The sequence below is a fragment of the Hemicordylus capensis genome, chromosome 5, assembly GCF_027244095.1.
Source record: "Hemicordylus capensis ecotype Gifberg chromosome 5, rHemCap1.1.pri, whole genome shotgun sequence".
In the NCBI taxonomy this organism is placed as follows: domain Eukaryota; kingdom Metazoa; phylum Chordata; class Lepidosauria; order Squamata; family Cordylidae; genus Hemicordylus; species Hemicordylus capensis.
In genome coordinates, this window is record NC_069661.1 from 39,589,906 (window position 1) to 39,600,993 (window position 11,088).

Here is an 11,088-nt window from a genome sequence, read left to right on the forward strand (position 1 = left end):
GGGCTGAGAGAGATTTCTGCCTGCAAGCTTGGAGAAGCCACTGCCAGTCTGTGAAGACAATACTGAGCTCGATAGACCAATGGTCTGACTCAGTATATGGCAGTTTCCTACGTTCCTATGTACCTGCTCTTTCCCGCCCCGCCGAGCCAGTTCAAACACTGGAGCCCGAGCCAGTTTGATGCTTCCCAGAGGAAATCCCTAACACACTATGGGATAGTAGTTCACCAAGGCTCCCATCACATCTCTGCAGACCCCCAAAGTGTACACACTTCATCAGTAAGGATGTCAGCCACGGTCATAAAATCAAAACATGGGTCTGGTTGCTCATGTTGCACATAGTTTGCGCCAATGAGTCGGAGAGGAAAATGCCATAAACCTGGCGGGAGAGAAGCTCACCTGTACACAAGCATCACTTTTTTAAAAAGGGAGTAGTAAAAAGCAATCAGGTAGTAGCCAAGGGAGCCACAAGAATACAATTAGGTCTGCCTGCTTACCCGCCAGGGTTATATCCAGCTTTTGAGGGTCCATGGCAACTTGGCCTCAGAGTGCCCATATTTATTTTTAAATAAATAAAAAAATATTTTATTTTTACCTCAGGTCACCCTGAGGTAGGAAGGTGACCCCACCACCTAGGAGGGCTTGAAATTTCACAAAGCACTCTGGGATGTGTTCTCGCTCAGTGTGCAACACAGCTAAGTTGGAGGGCTTCAACCCAAGTGAGAACCAAGATAACGGCTCATTGCAGGTGTGGGCCGTAATGCAGGAATGTCGCAGCAACAGCCCAATCTATCAACCTCGTGCTCGGGCTGTGCAGCCTTCAGAGTTCAGATATGATAGTTTGGTCCCAAGAAGAGAGCACAACTTCTAACCTTATGTCTCTGTGTGAGCATATTTGTTGCCCTGTAAACTAGCTGAACCAATGACATCTAACCTCATTTCAATTCCGTTTTTAGTAAAACTGCAAGCAGCTATACCAGTTCCCTGCTATGCTGCAAGGTGTCTGTACGTTACATGTACATTTAAAAAGTCTCAAATACACAGTAAACCTTCTGGTGCAGTCAAAGCCTTGGGCGTAACCTTTAGTGGTTTCAGTGGCATGGGCACATGACATATAAATTCTGAGCAAACTCTTGAGTAGATTTAGAGGTCATTCACACAATCAAAAAATGTGTTCTACCTGGGTTTGAGGGCTGTGTGTGCTCCTAATTTTCAGTTGTGTGGAAGCAAGGTAAGAGGAAAACCTGGGTTGAAGTGATTGTGTGGAAGCAAGGTAGGAGGGAAAGCTACCCAGGTTTTCCTCCTACCTTGCTTCCACACAATCACCTCTACCCATACAACTGAAAATTGGGAGCAAACACAGCTCCCAAACCTGAGTAGAACACGCTTTGTGATTGTGTGAATGGCCTCTAGATGCAAATTCCATTCAGACGTTCAAATGAAAGATGTACTTTTACAACAGGAATGAAATCTCTTGAAGCATATAATTAAGCATAGGAAAGGAGGAGTGACATTTTCTGATCAGAAAGCAACAGATTCCTCTCTCAGCTAATTATTTTGGGGTGGAGTGGGATGTAAAAAGATGCAGCTCCCTAAGAAAGGCATATGGTTACTTGGGGACTAGTTGAGTAATATTGAATGGGATCATCAGTAATATTTCATAAAAGGACAGATCACTACTACAAAGTTAGGCTTCCCATATCTGTTGGCTTTTGTTTTTAAAACTAACAGGGAGCTCAGGTTTTGTGTGGCTGTTTCTGCATCCTGCCTTTGTTTTCTGGATGATATTTGTGCTGTGTGGTTTGGTTATACAAATGCCCTCTCACAGCCCAGAGCCACAGAAGAAATTAGATGTAAAGAGTGGAAAACTGGAACGAGAAAGAGAAAAAAAATTAAATCTCTTTATTATGGTGCATAAACCTTCAGGGTTAGGGAGCTCTGCAGCTGCGCAGGAAGAAAACTGCATTCACAAAATATAATGCTAGTGTGAATAATCCTTTTCTAGAGTCTTGCTTGCAGCCTGCTTCAGCTTTGTCAGGTGAACTTGAACTGGGCCATCAGCTCCGCTTTCGTTCCCATTGCACACTGTCTATCACCCGAGGGCATTCAGCATCTTGACTGTTTTTAAAAAGAGAGCAAACAATCCATCAATGAACCCGGAGTCACTTTCTCATAGAAAAGTAAAATCAGCATGTGACAGTACACTCAGCTCTGGGGTTTCGCAGATTAAAACGATACATGACAGCTCACGTGTTCCTGGAAAGATTATGTCAGTTGTCTTGTTCCACAGGCAAGAGGGACGGAAGCCTGTCTGGGCTCAGTAATGGCTGGATTTAACCAAGTAGCACAAGTTGGCAGTAAACTTAGTCTGCAGATGAAAGGTACTGTGGCTTCAGGAATCAATACTGCTAAGATGAAATATTCCTCTCTCTCTCTCTGCTTGTGCGTGGTTGTTCTTTCCATAATTATTTCAAAAATAGACACATCATGCAGCAAGTATGTTTGCTGTGTATACTCCAGAAGTACTCCAGTTTTTCTTGCAACCATCACATAAAGTACTGGAGGCATACATGCATATTTAAATGCTTCTGCATTTACCACTCCAAGCCCAATCAGGGTTCCCTCTACAGTTCACTTGCAGGCTGCAGGAAATGGCTGACATTCTTCACAGAGGAGACCTGGTCTTGTGGTAGCAAGCATAACTTCTCCCATTAGCTAAGCAGGGTCTGCCCTGTTTGCATTTGAATGGGAGACTCGGTGTGAGCACTGTAAGATATCCCCCTCAGAGGATGGAGCTGCTCTGGGAAGAGCAGAAGGGTTCCAACTTCCCTCCCTAGCTTCTCCAAGATAGGACAAGATTTTTTTTATTGAACCAACAAACTACCAAAGCATACAGTACGTTGCCAAAGCACAATTATATACAAAGTGGTTGTTTGTACATGATATATCTACAAAGATTTACATACAATGATTTGGAAACCCACAAGCTTATGAAGTATATGCAGGTAGTACTGTAACTCGGGGGTGGATAGGGCTGAGAGAGATTCCTGCCTGCAACCTTGAAGAAGCCACTGCCAGTTTGTGTAGACAACACTGAGCTAGACGGACCAATGTTCTGACTCCGTATATGGCAGCTTCCTATGTTCCTATGTCCCTGCTTTCTAAAATGCCAGAAAGCAGAATTCTAGCCTGGCTATTTCCCTAGAATGCTAGTGTTCTATGTGTTGGAATAATTTTTTGTTAAAAGCCGCATTCTGTCATGTGACCTCCCACCTACAGTCTGAAGTGGTACAGGCCAGGCATACATTTGCCACCTTATAAGGTCATTCACACAACCAAATTCCCTTGGGCTAGGGAGGGCTAGAGAGGTATGGGGGAAGGGCAGGATTATACCTACCTTCCCCCACATGAGCAAGGGCTCATCTGTGCTCCGTCATGCCATGCACCCACACGATCGGTGTGGCAAAAATGTCTTTAGCAGGGATCTGGAGGAGGAAGTCCTCCAGTATTCCACAATGGATTGGGTGGGCAGCCAAGAGGCTGCCCCCGTCAGTGCAGCAGCTCCAGGCTTCCTGGCCACTCTATAGGTGGCACTCAATGGTTAGAAGTGAGCAGGTATGAGCAGGTCCCGTGTGTCCCCACAAGCCTCTCTACTCTGGTTTTGCCACTTCTACCCTGTTTGGGCTGATCGTGAGAACGGCCTTTATACGTTGTTTATGAGAACTAGGCTAAGGTGTAACAGCAGATTTCACAACGGTTTAAACTGAAGTACACATTTATTTTCAGTGGCTAGAGCAGTGACTAGGACTGGGGAGACCCGGGTTAAGAACATAACAACGTAAGAACAGCCCTGCGGGATCAGGCCCAAGGCCCATCTAGTCCAGCATCCTGTTTCGCACAGCAGCCCATCAGATGCCACAGGCAGGAGCTGAGGGCATGCCCTACCTCCTGCTGTCACTCCCCTGCAACTGGTATTCAGAGGCATCCTGCCTTTGAGGCTGGAGGTGGCCCACAGCCCTCTGACTAGTAGCCGTTGATAGACCTCTCCTCCATGAAGTTATCCAAACCCTTCTTAAAGCCATCCAGGTTGTTGGCTGTCACCACATCTTGTGGCAGAGAATTCCACAAGTGGATTATGCATTGTGTGAAAAAGTACTTCCGTTTGTTGGTCCTAGATTTCCCTGCAATCAATTTCATGGGATAACCCCTGGTTCTAGTGTTATGGGTGAGGGAGAAGACTTTCTCTCTATCCACTTTCTCCACACCATGCATGATTTTATAGACCTCTATCATGTCTCCCCGCAGTCGTCTTTTTTGTAAACTAAAAAGCCCCAGGTGTTGTAGTCTTGCCTCATGGTTCAAATCCCCATTCAGCCATGATACTTGCTGGGTGACTCTGGGCCAGTCACTTCTCTCTCAGCCTAAGCTACTTCACAGTGTCATTGTGAGGAGAAACTTAAGTATGTAGTGCACCACTCTGGGCTCCTTGGAGGAAGAGCAGGATATAAAATGTAAAGATAGATAGATAGATAGATAGATAGATAGATAGATAGATAGATAGATAGATAGATAGAGATAATTTCAGCATAAATCCTAACTGATTTTAGTTCCTGTATTTTGTTTAATGTTAATAATCTCATCTGTCAGGATTAGATGTTGTGTCCAAAGTTATATTTATAAATCTCAGTTCTAATACATTTACACAAGTATAGACTGGGCCCAATCCAGCCAAAGGTAATTATTGTTAAGTGTTGTCATTTTAATGGGGAGCATTAAGCAGATGTTGTCCTTCTGCTGTCCTGTGTTTAGACATCCACATGCAGACTATATAGACATGAAACAAAATGCCTAATGACAAGAAACAGAGCAAAACTGTTATCAAATGTCATCTCCATAAGTTTGAGGGATTCAAAATTGAATGCCCAAAAGACCTGTAAAGGGTAGACTGGAGTTATATTTTTTATCTTGATAGAAATACAAAACAAAAAACCCCACCTTGGACTAAATATACATTCATTTCAAACCATGTTGATCTTGCTTAGTCTCTGAATTGAACACCACTTCATTCTCCACCTGAATAGTAAGTGTATTAATATTTGCAGCACCGCTGCTTCTCAGCATGCATGAATCTGGGATAACAATTAAAAGGGTAACTGTGTTAATTATTCATTTAGAAGAACAGTCAAGGAAGAGGTGCCCGAGTGACCTGCATTCCCCTTTGGATTAAACATTGCCTGAGTGTAATCAGTTATGAGGATGAAATCATCTCCTGACCTAGTCTATCTGTGAGGCAAGAGCTGAGTGAACTACTTCTCAGCAACCACCACTACCCACTTCTCTGAAAAAGACCCTGCCTTCCAGGCAACAGGAAGGCATCGGCATCAGCAATCGGGCTGTGCACAAAAATGGAAAAACCAGATCAGCTTGAATCGAATCAGACTTGAGTCAAACTGGGTCAGGTCCAGTTTTGTGCACCCTCGAACTGGACCCGGTTCAGTTTGATCCAAGCCCAGTTTGGAGATGTTCGAAGCCATACTGGTAAAGGGGAATTCAGTAAGATTCCCCTATACCAGTAAAGGGGAAGGGGGGACCAGGGGGTTTAGCTAAAGAGAGTTGGAGCAGGAGGGGAGTTAAACTTTACCTTACAGTTTCTGCCGACTGTTTGCTGCCGCAGTCATGGGGTGGGTGCGGGTGGGTGGGTTGGTGGCGTGGACTCTCCCCACCCGTGCCAGAGCAGGCAGGCCTGGTTTGGGACCAGTTCTGGCCTCTGCACATGCATGGAGATCAATAAAATGGCTTCTATGCATGCACAGAGGCCATTTTATTGATCTCCATACACAGAGGCTTGAAACAGGCCCAAAATGGGCCTGCCTGCTCTGGCAGGGGTGGGGAGTCCCCACTGCCACCCCTGCCCACCACTGCGGCCTCTCGCAGCAACTTTAAGGTAAAATTTAACTCCCCTCCTGCCCCAACTCTCTATAGCAAAGCCCCCTGGTCAGGGGGCCCTTTACTTGTAAAGGGGAATCCTTACCAGTTCCTCTTTACCTGGCCTGGTTCCGCGCAAATTCAGGCTGAACTGGGCCCAGATTGGCTGACCAGAACTTCAGCTGGTTCAATTTCAAGCTGGCGCGCACACCCTAATCATTAAAGGAATACTGTGGTTTATGGGAAGGCGTGAATTATCTATCTATCTATCTATATCTATCTAATGCCTGATATATGTATCTCTAGGCGGTGACATAGTAATATCATTAATTACTAGATAGAACTATATGATTCTTCCCCACACTTTTACTGCATGATGCTTCTGAGTTATAGATCCCCAGGCAGGGATTTTCAAACTTGAGTCCGCAGATTTTCTTGTGCTACAACTTTCATTGTCTGAAGGCCATTGTGGCTGGGGATGGTGGGAGGTGTAGTCCAGCGACATCTCAGGACCCAAGTTTGGGAACCCCTTGCTCCAACAATAGTCCAGATCCCTTATCCGAATGTTCATTTCAATCAAACAAACAAACAAACAAACAAACAAACAAATAAGGGCACAATCCTGCAAAATCGAAGTGTTTTTCTGACCCATTGATCTAATGAAATAGATTTAAGAATGTGCTTATCTTTCTCATACTAGAATCAATTGAACTTAAACGGGCTTAGCTTTGGCTGGATTCTGCCATAAGTTTTTAACCCTTTTACTTCCAAAGATATAAGGAGCAATATGCAGACAACATTCTACCCCATTACTCAGTAAGACATAAGCCTGCTCTTGTCTTCCAGTGGCTGGTGTTCAAAGCAAGGAAGTTCTGGTGCCGTAAGAGAGCACCCTAACAAAACTTTGAAACCAATTCCATGGGTGTAGTGGGGAAGCAACAATATGCTCTCCCCTTCCTCAGGAAGCCTTCTGTGCCACCTGAAGATATGACCCCAAGGACTGTGTAACCCTTGGGGACATATTTTCAGATGATACAGAGGGCTTCCTGGGAAAGGGGAGGGCAGTTGATCCTGCTGCCAGCCTTGCCACTGGGCCTAATATCTGGGCTTCCTGGAGGCATCTGGCAGGTTGGAAACAGGTTGCTGAGTTAAATAGACGTTTGGCCTGTCCCAACAACGCTCCTTATGTTCTTAACTACTAGGAACATTTTTAGAATCAAAGTTATTCTCTCTTTTTAAAACAGGCATCACTAGTTCTTACTGCTCAAGCTTTTTCTTAATTCCATGGCTTCCCTGTGTTTAATCATTTTCCCCATTCAATCAGCCTGGTGACATTTCCATTCCAGTCTCCTATACATCCTCCACTGCCATGCAAGAAGGTGTTTTGTTTCCTCCCTTTGCTCAAAGGCACCAGTTGATCCTAGTGGAGTTGTAGGCCAGACTGATGCTCTTGAAGCTGGTGGTGGGCAAGGGATGCGGTTCCCCCTAGAGTAGGCCATCATGTTAATCAGGGTTGATTTGTAAACGGCGTCTTCCCCCACCCCCCTTTGCTTGACTCCCGCTTTTCTGCTCAATGGCACAGATGCTGCTTTGTGCTGTCGGAGACCAGGCAGCTATTAACAGCAAATCCAGTGAGGGAAATTAATGAAGGGGACTACTAATAAAAGACAGCTCAGGACAGCTAGACCAACTTGCTCCAAGCAGTAATTAACTTTTTTTTAAAAACACCACAAAGGTAAATATTCCATCAGTGATGGTCCATGCTCTCTTCTTTTTTTAATAAAGGAGAGAGAGAGAGAGAAAGACTCTGATCCCAGGAAGCCATAAGATGATCAATTGTCCATGTCAATAAGAACAATTTTCAGCTACTTGCTGTGTTTTCCCTCTTATTCTCAGTCCCTGGCACAGAAAATGTGGAGCAACTCTCAAGAGGCCAAAGAACAAATGACCCAAGCAAGATCCTCTCAGTAATTAAAATAATTCAGAAAGATTAACTAAAAATCCTTCTTAGTAGACATTTATGACAGTAGACCTCATTACAGACCAGTTGGGTTTTGTTTTTTTATAATCGCCTGAAGGACTATAACTGAATTACCATTTTCTTTTGTTATGAATGTGGATTTTGATCCTTAATCATAAGATAGTCTGAAAGAACAGCAAAGAAATGATGTAGAACAAGGGCCTAGTTCAGCCAGAAGTTCTTTTACACAATTCCATTCATTTTCAGTGGGGCTTATGCAGGAGAACTTCCTGGTAGATTTTGCCCTAAGAGTTTTTTCTGTGAATGTAAAAATCAGCTGCCATATTTGGGAAGCCACTTTCAGCTGAACTTTGCTTAGTGAAAACATCTTTATACAGCTATTGCAGCATGCTGATCAGTTCCCAATCTGTATTGGACAAAAGCTACCTTCTGTAGGTGTAAGTACTTATGTTCTGTAACAAGCTGCTAACAGGCTTCTCCTTTCTGAGGCCTAGGACCAAACTACATGTTACATTAGCAAGGGTGTAGTGGGGGGGCGGGGCGCACAGGGACGGAGTGATGGTACCTCTCAGCTTCTCTGGGTGTTGGAATGGGTACGGCCATGGGGGGCTGTCATGGAGAGTGCCTGCACTTCTGAATTTGCAACATCACTGTACATTAATGCTTGACCTGACGTGCTTCCTTCTAAGTCAAGTAGCAACCACAGGAGCATGGCAAGTGGAGAGGACTTTAGACCTTTGCCCCTGTCCATGACCAAATCTGGATCACACCCTTCCCTATGGCTGTTATTTGACTTGGAAGAAACTTCCTCCCAGGTCAACTAGCAGCTTTAGAGGCCCCTGATCTGGACTGGGACCATTGCTAGAACAAGGGGCCTCTATCCTGTCCATAATTCCAATTCAGATTGAGTCCCTCCACTGTCGCTATTTAGCTCAAAAGAATTAAGTACACAAGGGCCAAACGTGTTAGTAATGTAACATCTGTTTTGGCCTCTAATGTAGTGTGAACCTGGCTGACATCTCAAACCTCCATCAGAGACCCTACTTCTAGGGATGTGTACAAGATGGTTTGGGGCCTCCTCTTGGAAGCATTGAACCAGCTCAGGAGCAGGTGTCCAAGCTGGCTCAACAGAGTGGGGAGCAGTTCCCTTAAGGAGCCAGTAAGGAATTCCTTACCTGCTCCTCCCTGCCCTGCTGCTTTTCCGGGCATGGTGTCCAGTCCCCAACTAGCTGTGAGGGGCTGCGACGCTGCTCTCTTCTGCAGACTCCACACAGTGTCAACATGCACATGGCTGGCATGTGCGTGTGGGCGCCAGCCCTTTGCGTGCCAACACCATTCAGAGGCTGCAGGGAACAGCGTCACAGCCCCACATTGCCAATTTGGGACTGGGCACTGCACCCCAAAAAGCAGCAGGGAAGGAAGGAGCAGGTAAGGAGCTACTTACTGGCTCCTTAAGGGAACCCCACCCCACCCTGCCAGACCTTGCTCTACCTGCTTCCCAGCCTGCTTGATGTGTCATCAGATCAGTGGGTATATAAGGAAGAGCCTTTTCAGTGGTGGCGCCAAGATTCTGGAGTACCCTCCCCATAGAGTTCCACCTGGCCCCATGTTTGGGTGTGTTTTACATCATTTTAAACTTTTCTTCAGTGAACCTTTAACGTACAGTTTAATATGTGTGGCTATTTTAAGCTTGTAATCTGCTACTTTATTTCTTTGTGGGGACTGGGGAGTTGTCAGATTTTATTGCTGCAGCTCATATTTTGAGTTGTTCTGTGATTATTATTTTTTTGCGGGGGGGTATGTTTTCAAATTTTGTAAACTGCTTTGCATGGCATGATAGAAAGCAGGATTAGAAATGCATAATAAGGTAATTACAGGAATAGGTCTGTGCCTAAGAGCTTGAGATGAAAACAAGGCCTTACTTACAGACTTGCTGTCAGAACGACTGAGCATTAGGGGTCAACACTGCTGAGTAGTTGCCAGTCCCTGAAACCAACTCAGTGCTCATCATCCTCATGAAGTGGGGTGGAGCTACTCTCTGGGTTGAGAGTGTCACTCTGTGATCACCTCCTCTCTCCTATCCCATCTGTCAAAGGAAATATAACCATTACCTTAGAGGGACCACCCAGGTAAGAGGGGCCCCGTAAAGACTCCTCTAACACTTGGAGCTGACCTTGACGGAGATTATGCATGTGGATATCTTTGAAGATTCAGAATGCATAATATGAAGGCTGTTCTTATATTCTTTGTGTCATTAAAGGGGTCTGCACCAATGCAATTAGATACAAAAAGAAATGATAAGAGTAACTGTTCCCAGAGGCGTAACTATGGGGGGGCGGGGGGGCACGTGCCCCGGGCGCCATCTTTTTTGGTCACATGGGGGGCGCCGCCATGACAAAAAAATTTCTTTTTAATTTTTTTTAAAAAATTTTGTTAATACAAATGTTTCCTGCTCAGTGCAGCAGCGCTGCAGCAGTCAAGGGAGCGCGTCGGCGCCCCCTCCCCCATGAGCAATCCCTTCCGCGCCGCCCGCACCCCCCCCATTGCTTTGCTAGTGCCTGGCGTCCAGTCAGTGGCCTGGCTTGGCGGCAGCGGTGGGCGCTTGTGAGGAAAAACCTAAGTATAATGTAGTATGTTGGGGGTGCGGGGGGGCGCCATTTCAATGCTTGCCCCGGGCGCCGTTTTCCCTAGTTACGCCTCTGACTGTTCCTTCCCCACACCTCACACAGAACTTCTTTTTTTCCACAGCAATATTCTACACATGCACACCGCCTGCCCCCTGCCCACAGAACTTCTAAAAGTCTTTCAAGAGAGCTGTAACCTCTGGGATCTGTGGGATCTATGATCAAGAAAGGCCATTTTGCACAATGGTTTGGGAAGTAACCAACTGGAATCAACCAGATCTTGAACTGATTATACTCAGACATTCTTTTACACTTCACTCAGGAATGGTATGATCACCTGCAACTGGGCTTCTAATACAAGCATCTCGTGTGTGTGAGTGTAATGGGAATGTACAAATAAAATAAAAGACAAAGAAGTAGAGGTGGAAATCTGCTTATGGGAAAAACCAAGTCAGATTAATTCTTGATCCAAGAGAAGAGATTTTCATTCAGGCATTTTCTTTGCATAAAGAGAATTTTAGAAATTACCAGACACCTCTTCCATGCAAACTGGAAAAATTA

General features: G+C 45.3%; 1 long non-coding RNA gene across 1 annotated transcript; it reads right to left on the reverse strand.

Annotated features, from left to right (window-relative positions):
• Positions 1 to 1,878: 1,878 nt before the first annotated feature.
• LOC128325877 (uncharacterized) lies at positions 1,879 to 3,513 on the reverse strand. Its single transcript, XR_008307701.1, has 2 exons — positions 3,395 to 3,513; positions 1,879 to 2,115 (listed from the first exon to the last, which is right to left on the reverse strand). It is a non-coding gene; the product is annotated as an uncharacterized LOC128325877 (long non-coding RNA).
• Between the last annotated feature and the right edge of the window lie 7,575 nt (positions 3,514 to 11,088).